The sequence below is a fragment of the Eumetopias jubatus genome, unplaced genomic scaffold, assembly GCF_037043125.1.
Source record: "Eumetopias jubatus isolate StellerSeaLion01/CBP00866 unplaced genomic scaffold, mEumJub1_p1.0 scaffold_9, whole genome shotgun sequence".
In the NCBI taxonomy this organism is placed as follows: Eukaryota; Metazoa; Chordata; class Mammalia; order Carnivora; family Otariidae; genus Eumetopias; species Eumetopias jubatus.
Window position 1 is genome coordinate 73,354,109 of NW_028274815.1, and position 24,437 is coordinate 73,378,545.

The window sequence follows — 24,437 nt, forward strand, 5'->3', positions numbered from 1 at the left end:
TGTCAAAACATTCTTTAGTAAATCTCCCATAAAAGTCAAGTAGTAATTCAGAAGAGAAAATAAATTTGGCTGACGTAGGGAGGCCCTGGAATCCAGTGAAGAGAAGCGTGTACCGGGGCCAGAGGCTTGCCTCAGCTCTGCCATGAAAAACTCCTGGCCAAGTCCCAACTGCTCTACGGTGCCTAGTGAGCAAACATGGTACTTGACACTCACACGAAAGGACATTTGCTCATTCACCTCTGATTTGGATATGGCTAAGCATGAAAGGAAGGGCAGGCCAGGGGCTTCTTCTAGAAGAAATTCAGAATATCTGTAACTCAGGGCTACGGCAAGCTAACTGCTTGAATTCAATACTCCCTTCTCACAAACATGTGCAAGAAAGGGTGCTGACACCAAAAGGAGCTGGTTGCTCTCCTGGCCTCCTCCAGAGCAAAAACTCTTATACCAAGGGTCTCACTGTCCTGGGCCCGGCTGCACTGGCACTTCACAGTCCCAGGAACCCCCTAAGATGCATCAGCTGTCTGGCTTAGTTTCAGTCTGGTTCCCTGGGTCTCAGTAAGTTCATCTCAAAGAGAAGGAATTGGATCAGGTCCTCTACAACATCACAATCTATGAATATAATAAATTAGAAATATGAATCATACAATATAAACCTTACTAAGTTGTCAGCTATGAGTAAGAACAGCTTATTAAATTTGTTATCTGGACTTTGTTTTACAAGAAATATCAAACCATTTGAGAAATGCCAAATCAGACAAGCAAACACTACGAAGTCCTATGATTTTTACCTTAGTCTCAAGGTATCAAAATGGTTAGATCTCACAGTAGAATATAACCTATGTTATGTGCAAAGACTCGTTATAGTTCTTCACTAGATTGAATAATTTCAGAACAATATTCTTATAAATCAAGTAGTGTTAGTACCTCTACAACTCCAAGCATATCAGAGTTCCCAGCAATGTCTGCAGGGAACAAGAAAAGATTACTTTTCTTAACTGCCAGAACTCAAATTCAGAAGTAGAAAAAAAGCAAGTCATCTTAACAACTACCAAATGGCAACTAGGAGCTAGGTATGTGCTGGTCACTTTACATAGATTACCTTATTTACTTCCTGCAATAATCCTATGAGGTAGCTAGTTATTACCATTTTAATGATGAGAAAATTGAGATTCAGGAGGTTGAGAAATTTGCCTAGAGCTACAGAGCCCTTGACAAAGCTTAAAAGTGAGGTGATCAAAGAAGAATGTACCACTGTCTCAAGTGTGTTCAGGGAAACACTGATCAGCAGACCCAATTGTTCACATCCCTTTGGTAAACATAGCCATCAAACAACCATAGTTTCATATTATTTCTTAATGTCAATTAAGAAATTAATGTTGTTTTCCAAATGAGTCTTCAGTAGATTTGCTTAGCATGAAATCACTTCCCCTGACCAAAATGACTTTCTGGATCTACAAATGCTGAGGAACAGACATCAGACTACTCAAGTTAAGGTCATTCTCTGAGGTCTGGTATGAATGGCACCTCCCCGGAGGACGTGTCTATTTCTTTTTTTCATTAACCACAACATTCCTTTGTCTCTTCTTCTGAATATTAACCTTCTCTGTTGGATTTCTAACGTGTTCTATATATAGCAAAAAATGTGAAGCTGAGTCACTACAGTGAGTTCCTGAAGAGCACCAGGTCCATATGCTCAAGATGCCAGGGAGAGAAATGGCAAATATAATATTTTATTGAGAAAACTGAAGACTGTAACTTCTCTTTTAACATAAGGACATCTACATCTGCAAGGAGGTAGGCAGTAACAATAAGACAAAATGTCTTTAAAAAACAAAAAGCTCTGGGAAACAGAAAAAAAGCAAGCAAGCAAGCAATATTCAACCTCTTCAAGTGTACAAAGAAGTGCTTGATAGAAACCCATAATTTTAAACTATAAAACATGTGAGATTGCCTTATAGAAAAAAAGTTTGGAATAGATACTACACTAGATTTATACTGATAAAGCTCAAGCTACAGAATCTGCAAAAAATGGAAAAGAGGCATGATCAAGAGGAGAAGAACTAAAAATCATGCATCTTCCTTCATCCTCCCAATCATTAATTTTAACACAATTTTAAAAACTAAAGCAAGCTGTTTTTTGGATGATTATTAACATCGTAGTACACGCTTATTATAGAAAATGTGAAAAACATTAAATAGTGTATGAAATGACTGAAAAATAACCCATAATCTAACTACTCACAGTTAGAATATTTTATATCCTCTTTTAAATAAAGATTTCCTTTATAAAAAACTCAAAAGTATCACTCTACTTTTTTTTGTTTACTGCATTATGAACATTTTCTTATACCTTACACCCTCAAACATCCTAAAGCTCATGATTTTTATCACTTGTCAATCAATCATTTTTAGCATACTAAACAAAAATTTTAAACAACATGATTTATAATGGTTTTATAGTATTTGGTCATACAGTAGCATAATCTAACCATTTCAGAGGCTTCCCATTTTTTAACATTATAAATAGCATTGTAATGAATAAGTAATATATACCCACACATACATTTATATGCATCTCTTATTTCCTTATAATAAATTCCTGAAGATGGAATTTGGGGGCAAGAGTATGAACAATTTTAAGGATTCTGAATATTACCAAATTACCACTGTAATGGACTGTTTGCGTACCCCCAAATCCATGTGTCGAAATCTAATTAATCCCTAATGTGATGGTATTTGAAAATGGTACCTTTGGGAGGTAATTAGATCATGAGGGTGGAGCCCTCATGAATGGGATTAGTGCCCTTGTAAGAGGCCAGAGAGCTAGCTAGCTCTCTTTCTACCACTTGAGGAAACAGAAAGTCTGCAGTCTACAATCCTAAAAAAAGGTTCACTAGAACCCAACCATGCTGGCACCCTACCTAGGACTTCTAGCCTCCAGAACCGTGAGAAACAAATTCTACTGTTTATAAGCCCCCTGTTGTTTATAATACCCTAAGTTAATGGTATTTTGTTCTAGCAGCCTGAGCTAGGGTAGATACAATTTAGAAAGTTGTATCAATTTGTGCTCCTACCAAAAGAAGGAATTTGCCAACACTTGATTCTTTTAATATGCCAGACCTATTAAAGCATGCAACCTATGACATAATGATTCTAACCTCTTAAGCTTTTTCCATAAGTTTATTTCAGAAGCTTAGAGGAAAATATTTTGTAGTAAAAATTTCTTACCTGTGATTAAGCAGTTTTTCCAGTGTTGTTTTTTAAACAAATTTATCTCTATTAAATTAGTTAACTGAAATAGTATGAATTGCATAAAGTCATTTAAAAACTAAGGTTATTCTTCTACGTGTATATTTGCAATAAGAGATGTCTGAAATAATGAAGATGACCACAGTAAACTTTGGGTTTTGAGATACTGAACTAGCTTTCTTTCTTTCTATGTTATTTTAAAATTTTTATTTTTAATTTTCAAAATTAAAAAAAATTTTAAATATTTTCTTTCTTTTTAAAAATACTTTCTTCTTTCTATCTCTCTGGTATGGCTTGAAAATTAAAATATGAGCTAACACTCTTTATAATGAAGCCATAGTCCAAAAAGTACAATATATCAAAAATTATGAAGTTTTTTCAAAAGAAAAGTAAAAATCCTACACATCTATTTACAGTTATGATGGTACTGGGCTAGAACTCCTGCTGTAAATGACCATAAAACTGAACAATATTCATAAAATATTATTTGCAGACATTGGGCAGTGCAGGTCTGTGATTCCTGAGCGAAGGGAAACAAAGATTCTTGAATGCCCTTTCTGCTTATGCCACAGGGAAGGGAAACCTAAAAAGAGCACAGAGATCTCACTGAGTTGAGGAAACAGAACTTGAAGTTTGAAGCCAATGAAGTCACTGGAATTTAAGGGGCAGATACAAGAAAGAAGGGAGCTGGGGAGAGAAAAAGTTTCAGAAATCTGCAAAGAGATCTCCTAATTCTTTGCCTGGAGACTAACCTGCACATGCACAAGGCAAGGTCTCCATGAGACCAAAGAATAAAATCTGGGGGAAAAACAACTAGAGAGTGTGAGGTGAACAATTATTTGAGCTTGCAAAGGTCTGGGAAACATTCAAATTCCTGGCAGAGTAGAGACATCTCACTGAATATCACATGCATTTGATAGACACCCCAGAAAGGCCATACCTCTGTATCAGGGCAAAGCTAGTCCCGGAATCAATAAAATGCTGAAAGCCAAAGATAAAGAGAGAAAGAGAGAATCTTTAAAGCAGCCAGAAAAGCAAAAAAAGACACACTACACCAAAAGAACAATGGTAAAAATAATTACTAACTTATCAGAAAAATTTAAGCTAGAAGATATTTAAATGATGACTTTAAAGTGCTACAAGGGGGAAAAAAATGCTATCAACTTAAATTCTATATCCGGCATAAATATAAATAAAACAAGCTCCAGAATTGTCCTCCTGCCATAAACAAGTAGAAAACTAGTCAAAATATGAAACAACTGTTTCCAGAAGGTAGACAACAGGGCGTATGGGAACATGATCCTTGAAAGAAGGGAAACAAATGAGGTGAGCCCAAAGACTTGTCCCAGCTTTCTGTGTGGACTACAGCACATGCAAGGGGAACCCAAGTAGGCATATATTACCACAAAGGAAGAAACTAAATATAAATGCTCCAAAAACCCGCAAAAAGGGTATCCTTGAATTTCTGGCTAAATACCAATCTGCGTATGTGTTGTATGAAAATCTATGAGGCTAGACAGAGAAAAACTTCCAAAAAAATAACAAATGCTGGGGAGCTCTAACCCAAACAACTCTCAAAGTTCACATAGGGCCAGGATCATTCAGCTTCCGCCAACCCAGGGTGAATAAACCTTGATAAAAACATGAGGCAATCAAGGGAGACACAAGAAAGGGCATGCCTCAGTAATGGGCCCAAACTAGCCCTGCACTGAAAGCTATTCTAGTACTGCCAAAACCCAAACCCAAAAAACCCTGAAAACAAAACTCAAAAGATCAAGCTGATCCACAAATAAATTAATTGCCTGTCAGAACAAAACTTAATACTCAAGAAAGAAAAAAAAAAAATCAAGACACTCAACATAACTTCATAAGAAATTACCACACATAGGAAAAAATAAGAAATGGTAACTTATAATCAGGATCTAGAAGTGGTAGGGATTAGGAGAACTTTTAATATAAAGGCTTTACTTTTTATTTTTTTAAAGATTTATTTGAGGGGTGGGGGGAGAATGTGTGTGTGTGAGTGGGGGGAGGGACAGAGAGAGACAGAATCTCAAGCAGACCCTTTACTGAGTGTGGAGCCCAATGAGGGGCTCGATCCCATGACCCAGAGACCATGACCTGAGCCAAAATCAAGAGTCGGATGCCTAACCTAACCAACTGAGCCACCCAGGTGCCCTGAGAACTTTTAATATAAGGACTTTAAAATAGTATTTAGAAAAAAATTGAAAAGGCTTAACGAAAAACATGAACAAAAGATAAAAATTTCAACAGAGAAATGAAAATTATTTTTTAGAAAAACAGTGGTAATTCTAGAACTATAAAAAAGTATATCTGACATAAATAATTAACTGGATAGAAATAATAGCACATTAGACAAAGGAGACTTAAAAAAAATCAGTGTACTTGAAGACAGGGCAACAGAAACTTTTCAAACTGAAGGAAAAGAAAAAAGGACTGGAAGAAAAATGGACAGAGCTTCAGTGACCTGCCAAAAAACACATGTAGGACTAAAGTCTGAGGAGAAAAGAAACACTTGGGAACTTAAAATTTTGAAGAGAGATGGCTAAAAATTTTACAAATATGATGAAAACAATACACCCACAGATCTAAGAAGCTCAATAAGCCCCAAGGATAAACACAAATGAAACCACACCAAGGAGTATCATTATCAAAGTTGTTGAAATCCAGTCAGAGAGAAAAATCTTAGGAGCAACCAAAGGGTAAAGGCATATTACCTAGAGGAAAACAAATATAAAAATCACCACAGAATTCCTGTCAGAAGTTATGCAACTAAAATAGTAAAAAAAAAAAAGAAAAAGAAAAAAGAAAAAGAAATACCTTTAAAGTGCTAAAAGGAGGGAAAAAAGACCCTGAAAACCTGGAATTCTACATCCACTGACAATAGCTTTCAAAATTGAAAGCAAAATAAGGGGGTGGGGAGGCTGCACTGTAAGAAATGTAAAGGGACGTTTTCAAACAAAAGGAATAGGATACCTGACACAAACTTGGATCTACACAAAGAAATTAATATCTAAAGAAATGGTTAAAATGAAGGTAAATACTAAAGACATTTTTCTCATTTTTTAAAAGATTTTATTTATTTGAGAGAGAGAGGGCGCACGAGTGGGGGGGTGGGCAGAGGAAGAGGGAGAAGCAGACTCCTCACGGAGCAGGGAGCCCAACCTGGGGCTCGATCCCAGGGCCCTAGGATTATGACCTGAGCCGAAGGCAGGAGCTTAACCAACTGAACCACCCAGGTGTCCCCATTTTTCTCATTTTTAATTGCTCTAAAAAGTAAGTGCCTAACAAAAGCAAAAACTAGCAATGGGGTTTAAAGCCCACATAAAATCAAAATATATGACAAAAAAAAAAAAAATGCCCAAAAGATGAGAGGAATTGGTAGTATATCATTATGTAAAATTTTTGCATTATACATGAAGTGGCATATTATTTGAGGGCAAACTGTTATTAAAAATAACCCATCCAAAAGCAGATAGAAAACCAACGAAAAAAGGAAAAACAGTAAACAAATGATAAGACAGTACATTTTAATCCAACCATATCAATAACTGTATTAAATGTAAATGGTCTAAACTAGTGGTTGGCAAACTTTTTCTGTAAAGAACCAGAAAATGTTTGGGGCTTTAAGGACTATATGGTCTCTATCCCAACTACTAAACCTTGACATCATAGCATAAAAGCAGCCATAGATAGTACGTAAATGAATGGGCATGACTGTGTCCCAATAAAACATTCACATAAACAGGTGGCAGGCCAGATTTGGTCTACCAGCCATAGTTTTGCCAACTCAAGTCTAACCATACCAAATTTATAAAGATGTAGACTGGATAAAAAAGCAAGACCCAACTACATGCTGCATACAAAAAAAAAAAAAAAAAATACATATGTATAAATGACATAAAGAGGTTAAAAGTAAGTGGATGGAAAAAGATACACCATGCAAATATTAATCAAAAGAAATTTTAGTGTCAGACACAGAGACTTCAGAACAAGAGAAATTAGCAATAAAAAGGGTATTTCATGATGACAGAGCAGTCAATTCATCAACAAGACTTAATCCTAAATGTGCTGTAACACATGTTAACAATGCTTAAACATGAAACAAATCTGAAGGAACTGAAAGGAGAAACAGATAAATCTAAACTTGTAGGTGAAAACGTCAAGTCTTTTCACGACAGAACAATAGCAAATTGGTAAAAATATAAGAATATATACAAAGGCCAACCTAACTTAACCGACATTTATGGAAAACAGCACCCAGTAAGAGAAAATACATTCTTCTCAAGTACACATTGAACATTAACCAAGATATACCACATGTTGGGACATAAACCAATCAAAAGGTTTAAATGGATTGAATTATTAAGAATATGTTCTCTGACCAAAATGGCATTAAATGAAAACACAGTAACAAAATACCTGGAAAATCCCAAATATTTGGAAATTATTTTTTTTAATAAATTTTTAAAAAGATTTTATTTATTCATTTGAGACACAGAGAGAAAGAGCACAAGCACGGGGACAGGCAGAGGGAGAGGGAGAAGCAGGCTTCCCACTGAACCAGGAGCCTGATGCGGGGCTCAATCCCAGGACCCTGGGATCATGACCTGAGCTGAAGGCAGACGCTCAACCATCTGAGCCACCCAGGTGCCCCCTGGAAATTATTTGACAACACTTCAGAACAATCCATAGGTCAAAGAAAAAAATTACAAGTGAAAAAAGAAAATATTTTGAATGAAATGATAATGAAAATTTATGGCTTTAAAAGTTGATAACTTTTTAAATAAAGTCTTAATTCAATGATCTAAACTTTCACCTTAAAAGCTAGAAAAAGTATAACAAAGTAAGGCGGAGGTAAGGAATTAATGAAAGCTCAACTCATGAACTAGAAAACAGATAAACCACAGAGAAAATCAACAAAACCAAAAGTTTATTTTTGAAAGGACTGATAAATTGATAAGCCCTAGCTGGACTAATCATGAGAGGAAAGGTGAAATGGACAAATGCCTAAAGACACAAATGACCAAAACAGGAATAAAAAGAAGTAGAATAGTCTTATATCTATTCATTTAAAAATTGAATCCTTAATTAAGAACCTTTCCACAAAAAACAAAGACACACAACTCTCCAGGCTCAGATAGCTTCATTGGTGAATTCTATCAAACATTAAAGGAAGAACATCAATTGTACCCAAACTCTTTTATAAAAGAAATGAAGAGGGGACCTTGTTAGTGGGAGTATAAAATGGTAAACCCACCTTGGAAACTGTTCTGTCAGTTTCTCATAATGTTAAATGTACACCCATCCTATAACCCTGCAATTCGACGTCTAGGTAGTCACCCACAAGTAAGGAAAATTCATGTCACAAAAGCCTTGTACATAGGAGCATTAGTCCTAGCAGTCGAAGACAAGAAACAACCCTTTCCCACTGTAATAATAGTTAAATCATAGCACATCCATACAATGGAACGCTACTCAGCAACTAAAAGGAACTAACTACTGTTACATGTAACACGGATGAATCTATATTTTAAACAAGAGCTTCATATAAATTTTATGCCCCGGCAAGTCTAAGAACCACTGTTACAGAAGCACACACATAATAACAAAAAGGGAAAATATAAGAGATTTAGGTAATTCATAAATTAATCAGTGCCACATACATCATAAACTATATATCAGTTGTCATTTTTCATAGATGCTTAATTGTTATTTCAATTATGGTTACTATAGTCCTCTGTTTGTGTTCAAATGTCTACTTATGTCCTTCATGGACTTCCAGTTCCAAATTTTAGTCTTTGATTCTCTATTCTAATTTCTCATTAATTCCAAATTAAACTATGCATTTTAGATAAGGAATCCTGTTGACCAGTTCCTTTTCTTTTTTTCTTAATGTTCCACTTCCTTAGTACAGTTTCCTCGACCTCTTAGTAGTGGTATTCTTACTGTTTGCTGCACAGCCTTGACTTTTCTACCTCCTTTAAAACTGAACCAAAAACTCATCTTTTCCACTAAGTGCTAAACCACCTCAGATTTTTTCCAAATTCCCTCAGCACTTGAAGATCTTCCTAATAGACAGGCTATTTATTTTACTGAGTTTGGACACCTCCTCTTCATGACTCACCAACTCCATCCCCTGGCTTAGAGAGTAGAAACTTTGGAAGCAAACTGAAAAGATTACAGTTCTCTTCAAGGTTCTTTCTCTTGCGATATTCCATCTTGGAATGCATTCTATTTGCCAGAGCCTTAAGCTCTATAATGCTAAAGGGTAGGACAGAAAGAGAGGCAGAGATGGTTGATTAGGACTGCTCTGGACTGGATTTTAAAGAAGGTGAAAAAAGCCTTCAGGCTTCAGTATCTGTTCAGACTACCTCACCAGCCCAAGGAAACAAACAAGATTCCAGAGAGAGTTTCAGTGAGGAATGAGAAAGTGCATTTGTTATGAATGTACTGTGGTACACTGTTCCAAGGACACTAAAATATTTCTGGCAGCAAATGTTTCTACATATTCTTTGTAAGGTTAGGTGGTGGTGCGGGGTGGGGGGAGGCTGAGTTGAGGGGGCAAAAGGTAAATATTAAAAAAGTGTCTACACTCTTGAACTAAGTGCCAGTTTTGGCAGTTACTTTTTGTTCTGCATACATTATTATTTAGGAATTATGGTCATTACCCACTTAATTTCACAAGTTTCAACTCTATAAACTTTTTGCCTTCCAAATCCTATCTATAAACCTGGCCACACTTCTGAGCTAGACCCATATTTACAGCTGATGTTTTGGTCATGTTATTACCTATTTAAAAAGTGTAACTACTTACCTGGAAACAACTCCAGTATTCCCCCTCTCTCAAACTTGCACGTTATTCAACTGCCAAGTTAGGAACCTTAGACATCCTCAGCTTCTCTCTATCACCTCCAAATACTAACCAAGTCCAGAGGGTTTCAACTCCTATATATCTGTGGTATCAGTGCTCTTCTTTCTATCCCCACTACAAATTCCTTAATTCAGACCACCAAAATCTCTTTCCTGAACTAGGGCAGACCTTAAATGGCACCCCCTACCTATTGGAGGCCAGAGAGAATGCCTCATTCACTTACTCTGCCATACGTATTACTTAGTGAATAAATATCTTCAATCTCTATTCCTCCAGACTATTCTCTTTATTACTGCTATAACCAGTTTTCTACAACAACAAACTGTGTCACTTCCCCACCTACAAAACAAAATAAAAACCCAAACTCCTTGTATGGCATATGAGACCATTAACAACTTGTTCCCATTCTACCTTGATTCTAGTCTGATTTCCTAATTTTCTTTTGTACTCTTTTTGACAGATCAAACTTCACCTTTCTCCTTAAACATAATATACCCTTTCATTTTTAATAATCTAGGATAAACAGAAACTCAGTCCAACTTGCTTTATTTTTATGATCACCTTTATACTATTTAAAGCCATTAGCTAAACCTGTACAGAAGTGATGAGTGAACAAACCATCAGAAGATACAGCCAACTGTTAGCTTATTGTCATATTCTTATTAACATGGTCAGCATAGACTAAATGGAAAAGTGAGTAAAATATTTCAACTGCTTGCTGAGCTTCTTCCTTACCATAAATGCTAGAAGTCTTCAGTTATAGACTTACTACCCTACTTTTGATTGAGAGGCACAAAGAGAACTATAATTCAAATTTCTTCACATCCATCCTTTTCCTTCATCTTTAACACCTCCCTTTCCCATTTCTGCTGTTTCTCCTCTTGTACTTTCCTTCCCCTGCTACTACCTAAGTCTTCCTAACACCCTCTTTGTCCACCCTTTACAAGGACATCAGTATTCCTCTATCACTCTTCTTGGTAGAGCACCTAAAATCTTATGAAGTACTTTCACATATACTTATGTGATTCTTGCAACCTCATTTTTTGGGATTCCAAAATCAACAAATATCAAGGGTGTGGGGGGGTAGCGGTTTATACTGTGAAAATTAAAAGGAAACAAGGAAACCTCATTTAGAAAGGAGCCAGGAGGCCAGCAGGGGGAGCTCTCATGCCCTATCACTTCTATCACTTTTGTCAATTGCAGACCCAACAGGAAGAGAGGTACCTTGCAAGTTAGTACTCCTTTAGCTACTACTTTACTATTCCAGAGGAGGGGCAACAGCCCAGCCAATGAGAGACTGTCACAAGTCAGCCAATGTAGTTTTTTTGTTGTTGTTTTGTTTAAGATTTTATTTATTTGACAGAGAGAGACGCAGCGAGAGAGGGAACACAAGCAGGGGGAGTGGGAGAAGGAGAAGCAGGCTTCCCGCCGAGCAGGGTGCCCAATGTGGGGCTCAATCCCAGGTCCCTGGGATCATGACCTGAGCCAAAGGCAGATGCTTAACGACTGAGCCACCCAGGCGCCCTGCAACTGCGAGTTTAATCCAATGAACTTTTTGTTTATAACAGCCCTCCCACCTTCTCCCTCTCCTCTGTGAAAGAGAGGTCCTCCCCTTTGTTCTCTAGATTTGCTTGTGGTTTTGCCATAGCTTGCTTGTTCAGGATTGCAATTCTCTATTTCCAGGTAAACCCATTTTTGCTGGTAAATAGCTGAGAGTTTTATTTCTAAGGTTAACAATATACAGCAGATGCTGCTCACCTAAGTAAAATTTAAGATACTTATATTTTAACTCGTTTGAGGAAACTGCAGTTTAAAAAAGTTATTATTCATCTAACATACTGCTATTCCCTCTGCCTAGAACTCCACAATCTCTCTTCACCTGCTCATCTCTCAAGACACATCTCAAGCCTTCCCCTATTCCCAGAGCAAGCATATTACACCTACTTCAATGCTATCCTAATGTTTTTCACATCACTTATTTCATACCACTGGAAGAATCCAGGTATCTGGACTCTTAATGTCTTTTCTACCAAATAAGATTTTCCTTATTAACTAATGTTACCTTAATACCCATTAATGATTCAACATTTCATAGTAAAGAGGAGAAACATTTTATGGATGGCCTGTGTTATTTTCCAATCTCTAGGGTAAAACTGTACACCAAAAAATCCCTTACCTTTCTTTAAAAATCAGGAATTTAAGGAATGTCTCCAAATCCTCTCAAAATATATAGATATGATCTCTCCTGGTAATGGCATCAAAAGCTGCCACAGCAAAGGAGAAAAACAGCATTTCACAAACCCTAAATTAAACTACTGTAAGTTTTAAAAGATGTCTGTTAATATCTTGGGAAACATTTAGGATTAACAATCAAAAGATGAGGGCCTTGGTCCTGACTCCATCACATATTGGGTGACTCGGAAAAGTCACTTAACCTCCCTGAGCCAAATTTCCTTTTTTGAGAAAACTGGACAATACCACTTATCTTCCAGAATTGTTCAGAGAATTCAAGGGGGAAAAAAAAAAAAGACTGCAAATCACTTAGCCTGGAACATAATAGTCAAAAAAAAAAAAAGGTAATCTCTTTAATAATTATTTTCATATACATCATTTTTGTCTTCAGAACTATGCCCAACAACCCTCAACACATTCCAGGACTTTGTGGCCCAGCAACAACTACAATAAATGCCCTCAAAGAAGCTATCTCCATGACTTCTGGATCCCCTTCCTGGGTCACAACTCAGGTCCTGTAAATATAATTTGGAGTATCTGCACAGAAACTCATCAAAGGATGTTCCAGTAGCTTCTCCTTGTTGGCTTGGCTGTCAACTACCTGGAACAGCACACAGAGTCAGCTGCAAATCTGGCAAACTTTCACTGCCAGTCTGTCTTTTAAATCATTTATAAAAAAGAAAAAAAATATTAAATAAAATTAGTCCCAGCACTGATCACCTGAAGGGTAATGAGACTGGACTATTGTCTCATGTTAATAACCAAAGTCAAAGACTAAATAATTAGATAAATAAGCTCCCCTTTGGGGGCGCCTGGGTGGCTCAGTCATCAAGCATCTGCCTTTGGCTCAGGTCATCATCCCAGGGTCTTGGGATCGAGCCCTGCATCAGGCTCCCTGCTCAGCAGGGAAGCCTGCTTCTCCCTCTCCCACTCCCCCTGCTTGTGTTCCCGCTCTTGCTGTCTCTCTCTCTCTCTCTAATATATAAATACATAAATAAAATCTTAAAAAAAATAAATAAATAAGCTCCCCTTTAGCTATGTGCATATTTTAACCCCTAAAAAAAATACCGGGACTTCTTCCAATAGATTTTATTTAATGTTTAGTAAGTTTATTCTTAAGCTTTGGAATATTTCACTGTTTTCCTTATACAAAGAAACTAATCTGCAGAACCCAGGGTCTACATTAGGGCTAAACTCCTACAAAATCCTGGTTTTCCTCCACATTTCTCTCTTTCCAACCTCCAATTCTTCACTCCCCTTTCTCTGACTACCCACTATATATGAAGGCTTGTAGTTCAGATCCCAAATCATTCCTGTTCCATCATTCTACCTTTCATGTTCCATTTTAAGTATATATATATATAGATATATAGATATATTATTTAAGTAAGCTTCTGTCCTTTTTACTTACTTGAAATACAGTGTATCAATACTTGATTACCACCCCTAACTGAAGAATCTTGCCCAGAATAGAAAGACTGGATCTTATTCCTATTATAGGAGTCTTCAAATAAAATAAGGAAGTCGTAATTTGAAGACAATCCTAGACCAATAAGCCTATTTCAAAAAAATTTTTTTTCAAAATTACCTTCCTCACTCCTTATTATTAGCTTTGATAAAAGATTATTGTATGACATCTCATCAAAGCAAAGGTAAATTTAATTTTGGTGTTAAACATCACATGAGCAAAAGGCTTATGGACTTTTTAGAGAAAAACTTACTCTACTGTACTTGGCAATAAGTATCATTATGATTATGGTCTCTCTCAAATCATTCCTTAGGATTTTTCACCTACATGTACAATAAAGACAGGTAACTAATTCTCAGTTAAACTACTCAGATGTAAATTTACCCAACATTAACATGAATCAACAGTCCAGCCAGTTACCAGTCCAGATTACCAGATTCAAAAGCCCTCTCTCCATTACCCACTAACAAGTAAGACAGTTGGCTAACTCAGAAAAATAATTTATTGAGTAAGGAAAATGATTCATATTTTCCTTCAGTCATTCTCTAACATCTACATTGAAGCTAAGAAAGTAGTTTGCATGGTCCATACCTACTCAGTCCTTGTATCCATGAATTTTAAATATGAGTAACTGGCAATTCACAACACCATAATTATTTTTAAACATATAAAAAATTGCAACTTAATAATTGAATAATAATTGGTTATATTTTATTATAACATGGTACTTCTAATGTCTCTTGAAACCATACTTAAATATTTTATTCACATAATTAGATTATGTAATTGATTGAAAGAAAAGATCTGCATGTCTAAGTTCTACAAAATTCCTAAAAGCATTTCATGATTCCAAAAATATCCAATAAATTGTAATAATTTCGTAGTCCTTATTATAATATAGTTAATCAAAAGAAGATTAGGAGTTGGTCACTCTCAAACATTAAAATTCTGTATCAGTGAAGGAAAAATATGATCCTGAAAGCTTTTGATAGCTCCATGTAATGCTTACTTCAGATTAAAGGGATGACCCATGTAGTTATCACCTTAAGTACCTACCAAAAGAATGCCTGCCTGAGATCTGAAACCAAATAGCACTACTCTACTACTAACATAATAAAAATGCTTTTGAGCTACGCTTGTTTCTGATTTTAATCTCTAACCTGTAAAATGGACTCGATTCAATGAAACTCTAAAAATAAGGGCAATTAAAAATATGTGATATACATTTTTTAAATAATTGAAATTCATGTTTAAAAAGAGGCATAAAAAAGTACGCTCATGTATGACAGTAAGAAGTTACATGTTGTGACAGTAGGTAAACGTTTGTGACAGTAGGTAAAGGTGCATGAGAACCAAAGTTAAGGGGACTACAAGCAGAAGAGCTGTTATAAAAGCAATAGAAGAACCTGATAAGGCAGAACCAAAGAATATGTAGGAAAAGTCCACCACGGTCATTTAAAAAACATTTGCTAAACCACATGTTCGTAACACTTAATTAGACCGGGGTTACAGCAAAGTAAAAAGAACAGAATGTTACAAAATTGGAATTACACAAATTTTATCACTAAAACCTAACAGTATAATGAATGAAGTCATCAAAACATTCACTTAATAGAAAACAAGGTTCAAGGATTTTCTCATGGCTTCATTGATAGAAAGGGATTGTAATGAAAAACAGATCTTATAAATTCCTGATTTCCTCACCTAAGCTTACCCAGTAAGCCTTTGGAACTCACTGCGTTTTTACTAGGATACCTGCAGATCAATTACTGGCATTTTGATTCTAGAATAATGTCATTGCAACAAGGGTCTCCAGATGACATTGAGAAAAATAGACTCACTCGCTCTAACTTGATATGCATACCTAATTAAAGGTCCAAGATGAGCCGAGGAAGGAGAAAACAAAAAACAAACAAACATGAGGGCATCATCTGCACTAAGAGCCTTGTAAGACAGGCTATTATGTGATCATGTATTTATCTAGGAATTTTTTGTAGCCTCAAAGTGACTTCATTAACAGCAAAGAAACAAATGGGCACATAATTGTCTGTATACATCTAATGAGCCATAAAGAACAGTGTCCAATATCTGTTGCACCCTTACTGTGTGCTAAAGAAAGAAACACTTTGAATCCTCACCACTCTCCTATGAGGTAGGTACTTTTATTACCCTCACTCTACAGATGAGGAAACCTAAAGTACACAGTGGTTAAATCACTTGCCAGACATCATAACGTTATTAAGTGGCTGAGATACAAAGTCAGTTGTTCTCTACTACAACTATGATAGAAATTATGTTTTCATAATTATCATGTAATTCTACTATTGCTCTTATTTTTAAAGGCACTAAAACCCATTTTATCATAACAAAACTCCCACACTTACTGAGAATAATACTTTTCATATAATTTACTTTGAAAGTACAGGAGCCTTTGGATTCTGGAGATCTTATAAGCAATTAATTTTTAGCATAAAAATGACAGAACACTAGCCTGCTCTAAGCTCATCTAATATTTTAATCTAGATGACATGACAGTTTGTCTCTTTCCAATGAGAGAGAAATATCAGCACTTCCACTAACAATGAAGCATACTGTTTAAAACTTTTCAATAAAAGCTCATCCAGTTCTACATCATTTCATGTATAAATGTAGTCAACTCAAACTTCCCCATCCTTAGAAGTGAACATCACAAATAATCCAAAAAACCATTTATAGTTGGCACTGCAACTCTTTAGTAATAAACAATGTGAATGTGATAATGTAGAAAAACCCTGGACTAGAGTCCAGAGACCTGCCCACTGATCCTGGCTCTGTCACTAACTAGCAATTTAGTCCCTTCCACTGCTCTGGGCATTGGTTTCCTGATCTGCAAAATAATCATCTCCATGGCCTACTCTCCCAGCTCTAAAACAAATGTGACTCTTGTACATACATCTTTTTTCCAAGCTTCCCATTCTCATTCTATTTAGTTATTATCATCAATTTGCAGGCATTAAACATTATTTTTCCTTGGTTCTACAAATGGAGGAAACAGCCCATTTTTAACTAAGGTGATAAGGGAAAGCCTTCAGGACCACTAGTTTACCATAGATGAGTCTCAAGGTGAATAATGTAGAAGCTATTATAATGCTAAAAGGTGTTAGGTTTCAATATTTTAGGCTACTGTTTTGTGTGCCAGTACATTCTCCCTACAGACAAATAGTAAAATTCAAGGACAATAGGCAGAAAAAAATGTAATTATCCATCAGTTATTGAAAAACTAAAAAGGTGCCAAATGAAAATATTAGTACTTTTTTGCAGAACATTTTTCTCTGATGAATTACATTACAGTGCAACATATCATCTACAAATTTTCTCAAGTATGTTTTAAGTATTTCCTAAAAAAAAAGAGGCCTTCCTTTTTTAAACTGTGAGGAATTAGTAAGATAACATACATATGATTAAGAAAAGATTTAAAAGAGGAAAAGATCTAGCTGTGTAATTCTTAGCTTCCTCTTCTCAGTGCCATGAAGAACCTCAAAGGGGTGCCAGAGGTAGAATCTGTGGACTGCCACCGCCTGACCCTGGTATGCATTTTCTGTGTTCCTAACCCAGTCTCAAGAGTGTTATGCAAATACAAGGTTATTGAAATTAAACTAAGCATCTGACATTAACAATTCAACTGTTAGAAAGCTCAACTGATTTTAGTATTGCTTTCTAGAGCTGCTACCTTACCAGCATCTTCCCAGTACAATACTCAAAGTTGACCTTGTAAAAACAATTAAAAGCAAGGGAAAGAAAGCATGCGAATTACTTAATAATATTGTAGACTAAAAGTAAGTAGCAAATTCTAATAGCACAGTCAGTCCACTCTAAATGTTAAGTCAGGAAGAAGTAAGCCACAGCTCTAGACTGAGAGACCTGAAGAAAGGATATTCAGCAGATGTAGAGGCGGCTACAAGAATTTAAAGGTACAGTTATGAGCATTTCCAGCAAAACTAGTAACTGGTAAAACACCATCAAACGTGTACATACATTTTAAAATAAAGGAGAACTGACAAGTTCCAGCAGCAAGCCTCCTCTTGGTTGGAATGCCAAAATAAAATGTCAAAAATCACCTCGTGAATCCAATCCCCCAGCCTTTTCAAAGTTCGGAACCAAACCGACATGTGTACTTAAACTGCTTCTTAGCATCCTTCTTTAAATGCAACTCCCTCTCCAGAGAGTCAGTTCGCTTCGGCTACTTGAATGCCCAAATCCCAGCACCAAAGAATCGTAGGAGTCCAAGTAGTTGCAGAAGGGTCTTCCAGCGGCCGCCTGCGCATCCCTTTCCACCTCGGGTTAAACCCCCGGAGGTGCTCCGGTCACTTCCCCATCCAAGCTCCCCAGTTCTCTCATCTCCCAGTGGACCGCTTCTCGTCGACCTTGAAGACCCCCGGAACGGAGCCGTAGAGCGCAAGTGACTTGGCCGGTTGGCCCCTTCCCCGCAGCGCGCGTTAACTGGCCCCCGGTCTCCGGTGGCCTCCCTCCGACCCCTATCACGAACGCCCTCCTACCGGCTGCGAACGACCCCCTTCCCCTTAGGCGCTCCACCTCCCTCCAACCAGAAAAATAATTCCTCAGAAATGCATCGAGAGCCTACTAAGCGCAAGCCCCCACTACGCGCAGCGCGGTCTGCCCAGGGCTCGCGGCCCGGACTCGCCGTCCCCCGCCCGCCGTCTCCTCCCGGCCCGAGGGCCGGCGCTGCCTCTGCCCGGGGTGTGGAGGCGCCGGCCGGAGGCGGACTGCGCCGGGCGCGGACACTGGAGGCCCGGCAGGCGGCCGCTAACGGCGACGCGGGGGCCCGGGAACGGGCGCTGACCGGGCCGGGCGCGGGCCGCGGGGACACTCACCGGTCGGGGCGCGCGGGGCGGCCTCATCCACGGGCACCTGCGGCCAGGCGGACGGGCCCGGACGGCGCAGTCACTGAGAGGGCGAGTCCTCCCGCTCGCCCGCCAGTCCCGTCCCGTCCCCTCCGACTGCCCGATCGAGCGCAGTCCCGTTTCCTCTGGACGGAGCCTGGGGACCCCAGCTCTGCCGGATGCCCCCGCCAGGCCCCCACCCCCTTCCCCGGCCGCCTCCCCCCTTTCCCCTTTCCCCTCCCCCCCCTCCCCCCAACCCCCACCGGAATGGAAAATACCTCCCGGGGCGGGGGGCGGCGGGGGCACGCCTCTCTGAAGGGCAGCCTACCGTGACCAATAGCAGGCGGGGCTCTGGAGGGGCGGGATTCCTAGCGGCCAATCCGGAGGCGTGTAGGTGAAGGCCGAAGGAAGGAGGCAGGGAGCGAGAGGGGGGTGGCCCGGGAGTCGGGGAGGTCCGGCCGCTCGGGTGCGCGCTGTGCGCGGCTGCCATTTTGGAGTCGGGCAGCTGAGACGGCGGCCGGGTCCGGCCCGGGGGAAAGGGAGGAGCCAGTGAGGTAGGAAAGAGGCTGTCACGTGGGATGGAGGGGCGGAGTAAAGCGGCTGTAGCCGGAGGGGAGGGGTCGGAGGCGGCGAGTCACGGGGGCTGAGGGGGGTCACGTGGTCGGAGAAAGGCCAGCGGTGGGCTTGGGGGCGGAAGGTCAACCTGAGGTGGGAGAAGGAAGAAAGCTTTGTCCCTGGTTTCAACTCTGTTAGGGAAAAAGGAAAGGAAAAATGATGAATGGAGGGTGTGGGTGGCGGGTCGGAAAATGTGAATGAGTCTCCCTAGCTCCCTCCAGCATGGAGCCACCCAGTCACTAAATTCCAAGATGCACGAGAAACTGGGCACTTCATTTAATTCAAGTAGTCCCATTGCTACTCCTTGCTGTCGCAAACGTGACTCACAGATCTGATGGAGGGGTGATTGTCCTCCACTTTAGCCTGCACTTTATGTGGAAGGGCCCCCGCCCTAGAAATGGCTGAAAGGGTAAAAGCATAGTTGAGGCATTGTGACGCCAGCAGGACTTTTTACATCTGGCGTTTTAGAAACTGTGTCGTCATTCACAAATTTCCTGGCCACTTCTGTGTTGGACATACCATGATCATGTTCCAATTCCAACGCCTCCAAACTTAAACAAAAACAAAACAAAACAAAAAACAACTTGCCCGTGAGCCCCTGCCTAGCGCTCATCTGTACTTCAATTCATCCTTCAATACAGGCTAAATTAAACTCCCTACTAGTACACTGAAAGTGCTCCTCTTAAGGCTACAGGTGACAGCCATGTGACCAAGTTCAAGGGTCACTTTTTAGTTCTTATTTGATCTCTATTGCAGTAAACTTGATGGACTACATCCCTCTTTAAGCTTTTTCTCCTCCCCGGTGCAACCCTCACCCAGTTTCCCTGAGACTATAAACATTCAGATTGTTAATCTTACTAGATCTGTTTATCTCTTGGCTCTTTAAGAGCTGATCCCCAGTCCTCTCCTCAGTAGGTACATAGTCATTCTACCGCACACTACGTGATCTAACCACTTTGGTGGCTGAGTGTACCTTTAGTGAGGTCCAGATCTGCATATGTAAGTGTTTTTGGATTATCTGCACTTGAACCTCATTATCACCTATCCAAATCAGAACTCAAATACGCTCAGAAGTCCACAAAACTTGTTCTTTCTCCTCTGTTCCTTATCTTTTTTGATAATGTCACCATCCACTCACCAAAATCCAGAACCAGGAACCTGGGTGTAATCCTCCATGCTTCTCCCTCACTGCTGTAAATACCTCCCTTACCCTTTCTAACTTTGTCTTGTTGGTTATATTTACTAGATGCCCTTTCCTCTCCATTTCTACATCCACTGCCTCACCTGGGTCACTTATTCATTAAGCCACTGAGCACTTGTTTGAGAGCTCAGGATACCGTGGTGAACCAAAGTGACAAGTTTCCTGAACTTGTGAAACCCCAGGGTGAACCCCTGAATGGGGTGAGATAAACAGTATATGAGTAAACTAATAAATGAACAACATAACTCAGGGGGTAATAAGTGCTATGAAGCCAAAAAAAAAAAAAAAAAAAAAACCCGCCACCACCACCAGCAACATCAACCAGGGAAACCTGTAAAAACCTAAATTGTTGCCTATCTCTTCACTTCAAATCCTCCCCACCCTCACCCCATATCTTTTCATCCTTTCTTTTTATTCTTGTAGAGGGAATGGCCCTGAGCCTTTCACCTGGAGTCTTAATTTCATTCCCTTTCATCTGCCGTGACTTCCCTCTATATTACAGCTGCCTGAATATGAATCCCTCAACTAGAAGATAAGCTACTTTGAGGGCAGGGATGCACCTTATACATCTTTGTGCCTCCACAGTGCCTTGGCTCAGAATAGGTGCTCACAAAATGAGTGTTAAATGGTGAATTCCCTGACACCTGAATCAGGCTGCCACAAAAGCATCTCCAGCCCAAATCAGAATGGGAAGGTCAGTGAACTTAGCTACGAGAGTGTAGTGGCAGGGGTGGGGTTATGAATGAGGTCACCTCCTTTGGTACCCTCCAGGCCTGGGCTTCCAAGATGATGTGCCCCCTGAGTGGCAGTAGTTGCTTCATAAACACTGTTTTACTTGACAGTGCCAAGTGCATGTGGGCAATTTAAAAGTACTCTTTGTTTCTGATGATGAGCTTTAAACCCAGAGCATTCTGGGTAAATTGCCAGGATAGGCCCTGCAGGAGAAGGTTGCAGTTGCCACTTCACTTTGTATTTCCAGGCCCTTGGGTATTGCACCCCAACAGGGAACGAGATGTTGCCAGTTCTGTCATAGTCATTAAAATTAAATCCAAGTTCTGGCAAAGGGCAGTGCATAATTATGAAGTATTATTATGGTTTTTATCATTATTAGGCACCCAGCTGCCCAGCCCAGGAAACCACAGTAGTAAAACACTGAGAAGCCAAGCTTCTCTCCCAGCTGGCATGAATCAAGACCAGGTGTATTGGCACACAGTCTTGCAGCTCAGCTCATCAAGATGAGACCTTCTGTCCCCTCTTTTTGGCAAGATACAAATTTAAATGAATGGAAAGAGGAAATGTGAAGAAGGACCTTTGCCACCACCTCTGAATCAAGTTCCTTTCTTCCCATCTCACCAGAATGGTCTCATCTATGATTTATTGTGTAAATCTTTTTCAGCTTTATCCTTGACCTGCCAGCTTCCTAAACATCATTCCCCAAGGTCTACTGAGGATATATTAGTTAGGGTGGGATATAGAAAGCAGAAAATTTTTACTTTCAAGAAATTTATGATATGGACTAACTGAGAAAGTATAGTCAGGCTTGACAAGACATCTGCCTTTTATTGAGCACCTACTCAACACCATACTCAGCACTTTCACATATGCTATCTGACCTAATTCCTACCACCCCGCAAAATGGATTTTATTATCCTCATTTTCTTCAAGGTCTCAAAGACTTAGTATATAACAAAACTGAGATTCCAACATAAATATACAGTTTTGGTGATTGTATACTCATGGTGGATGTGTCCACACTGGTAGATGAATATAGATGTCAGACTTCCCCTCTTTCTACTGAATTAAAAATGGGTACTTTGTACAAAGTAAATTTTAAGCTGAGCACTGAAAGGACAATTCAGAAGTGATGCTGAGAGAATGGTGCCAAATGAGGAAGCCAAATTGGCCATAAGCCTAAAATCAATCAATAAGGACAGATTTCTTGTTCAGCAATGTCATATTATATTCTTCAAGTACCTTTATTGTCTTAGCTACTCCAAATGGGGAAGTCACCCCAGGTGTTACAAGGGTGGGTTGGCGATGGAGGAGGGTGGTTTAGGGAGGGAATATGGTTTTGAATGGAAAACTCCCAAATGGCCCATAAACTGGCGCATCTAGCACTGGTTTCTGGAACAGCCAAAACCATGGCAGCTTTCCCTGCTGCCAATCACTTGTTTTTAACTAACATGTGTAGAACAATTTTCCATTCTCTTTTTTTCTAAAACAATTGATTAATAATTTTTTAAAGATTTTATTTATTTATTTGAGAGAGAGCATGAGCAGCGGGGGAGAGGCAGAGGGAGAGGGAGAAGCAGGGAGCCCGACTCGGGGCTCAATACCAGGACCCCGAGATCATGACCTGAGCCGAAGGCAGACACTTAACCAACTGAGCCACCCAGGGGCCCCTGATTAACAATTTTTAAAGACAATTTGTTTAGAACTTACTGTGTCATACAAGGCAGTTCACTTTTATTTTTAGTGCTTTTTAAGAGATTTAAGATTTAAAAAAAAATGCAGTCATTTTAAGTGTATAGTCTGATCTGTTCGGAGACATGTATGCCCTTGTAACCTATCATAATTGTGAAATAGAAATTTCCATCAACTCAAAAAAGTTCCTTTGTGCCTCTTTTGCATAGGAATTTTAATACAATTTGTATTTTTTTCTTTTTTTAAAAAGATTTTATTTATTTACTGGAGAGAGATCACAAGCAGGGGAGAAGGGTAGAGGGAGAAGCAGACTCTCCGCTGAGCAGGGAGCCCGATGAGGGGCTCGATCCCAGGACCCTGGGATCATGACCTGAGCCAAAGGCAGACGCTTAACCAACTGAGCCACCCAGGTACCCCTACAATTTGTATTTTAATGACTCCAAAATTTAGATCTCCAGTCAACCTTGCTTTCAAAGTCTAGGCCCATGTTTTCAGCTACCTACTTGACGTATCCACCTGGATGTTGCAAACAGGCACCTCAAACCAAGCATTTCTGAAAGATGAAGCAGAAGGTGCTTTATCTTTGCTACAAGAAAACCCCTACCTCCAATTCCCTTCTGAAATCATGTTTCTGTATTCTTCAGTTTGGTTGAGATAATCAACATCTACCAAGTCGTATAAGCTAGAAATTTTTAAAAATAATCTTTACCTCTCCCTCTCTTAGACCTCCCCAGAAGTGAGTCTTACTCACACATTTTTAAATCAGCCCTTTGCATTTCCAGTATCCTCATTCAGACACTTATCTTGCTTGCACGATCACCAAAAAACCAAAAAAAAACCTTCCTAACTTGTTTCTTCATGCTCCAGTTCATCCACCAATCTGCCACTTTAATTTTCTTTTGAAAACCCAGATTTGACTTTCAATCTTTTGCTTTCAGGGACTGCTCAACTGCCTAAAAATGGCACTGAAAATCTTTGATGGTATGACCCAACCTTCCCATCTGGACTCCTCTGCTACCTGCCACATACAGCAGGCTATCCATTTTCACCCCTCTATGCTTTTCATCAGATATCGATCTGAAATGTGCCTTGTACTCCACCTGAAAACTCTTGCTTCCCTTTCACGGCCCCATTTATAAGACTTTTCTTCATGAAGCCTTCCCAGACCTCTCCAGATACAGAGTCTCTCTGCTACACTTGACCCCTATACCATGTTGCACATACATTTATCACACTGAATAGACATAATGGTGAAATGGAACAGGAGAGCTGAGTCAGAAGATCTGAGTCTAACTTAAAAATCTCATTCATTGCTTGCTGTGTTAGCCAAAGCAAATGACATAAGTTCTCTGAGCCTCAGTTATTTAATCTATGAGATGGTACTAACAATAGCTATAATAATACCCTACCTCATAGGACTCTTGTGATCAAACAAGTAATTATGAACATGAACGCAGTTTGCTGTATATAGAT

General features: G+C 39.2%; 1 protein-coding gene and 1 long non-coding RNA gene across 7 annotated transcripts in view; one reads left to right on the forward strand and one right to left on the reverse strand.

The window, feature by feature from the left end:
* SOCS5 (suppressor of cytokine signaling 5) overlaps positions 1-19,207 on the reverse strand; it is a 112,101-nt gene extending 92,894 nt beyond the window's left edge. For 4 of the 6 annotated variants that reach the window (XR_015768957.1, XR_015768958.1, XR_015768959.1 and 1 more), the window contains exon 1: positions 18,716-18,911. The gene's annotated coding sequence lies outside the window, so the exon portion shown is untranslated. Of the gene's footprint in view, positions 1-17,858; positions 18,360-18,715; positions 18,912-19,052 lie in introns of those variants that run through there. The other 2 variants (XM_028103934.2, XM_028103935.2) reach the window with 2 other exon arrangements.
* The window catches only part of LOC148163559 (uncharacterized), a 50,548-nt gene continuing 45,286 nt past the window's right edge, over positions 19,176-24,437 (forward strand). Inside the window, exon 1 of the long non-coding RNA XR_015768962.1 lies at positions 19,176-19,278. This is a non-coding gene — a long non-coding RNA (uncharacterized LOC148163559). The remainder of the gene's footprint in view (positions 19,279-24,437) is intronic.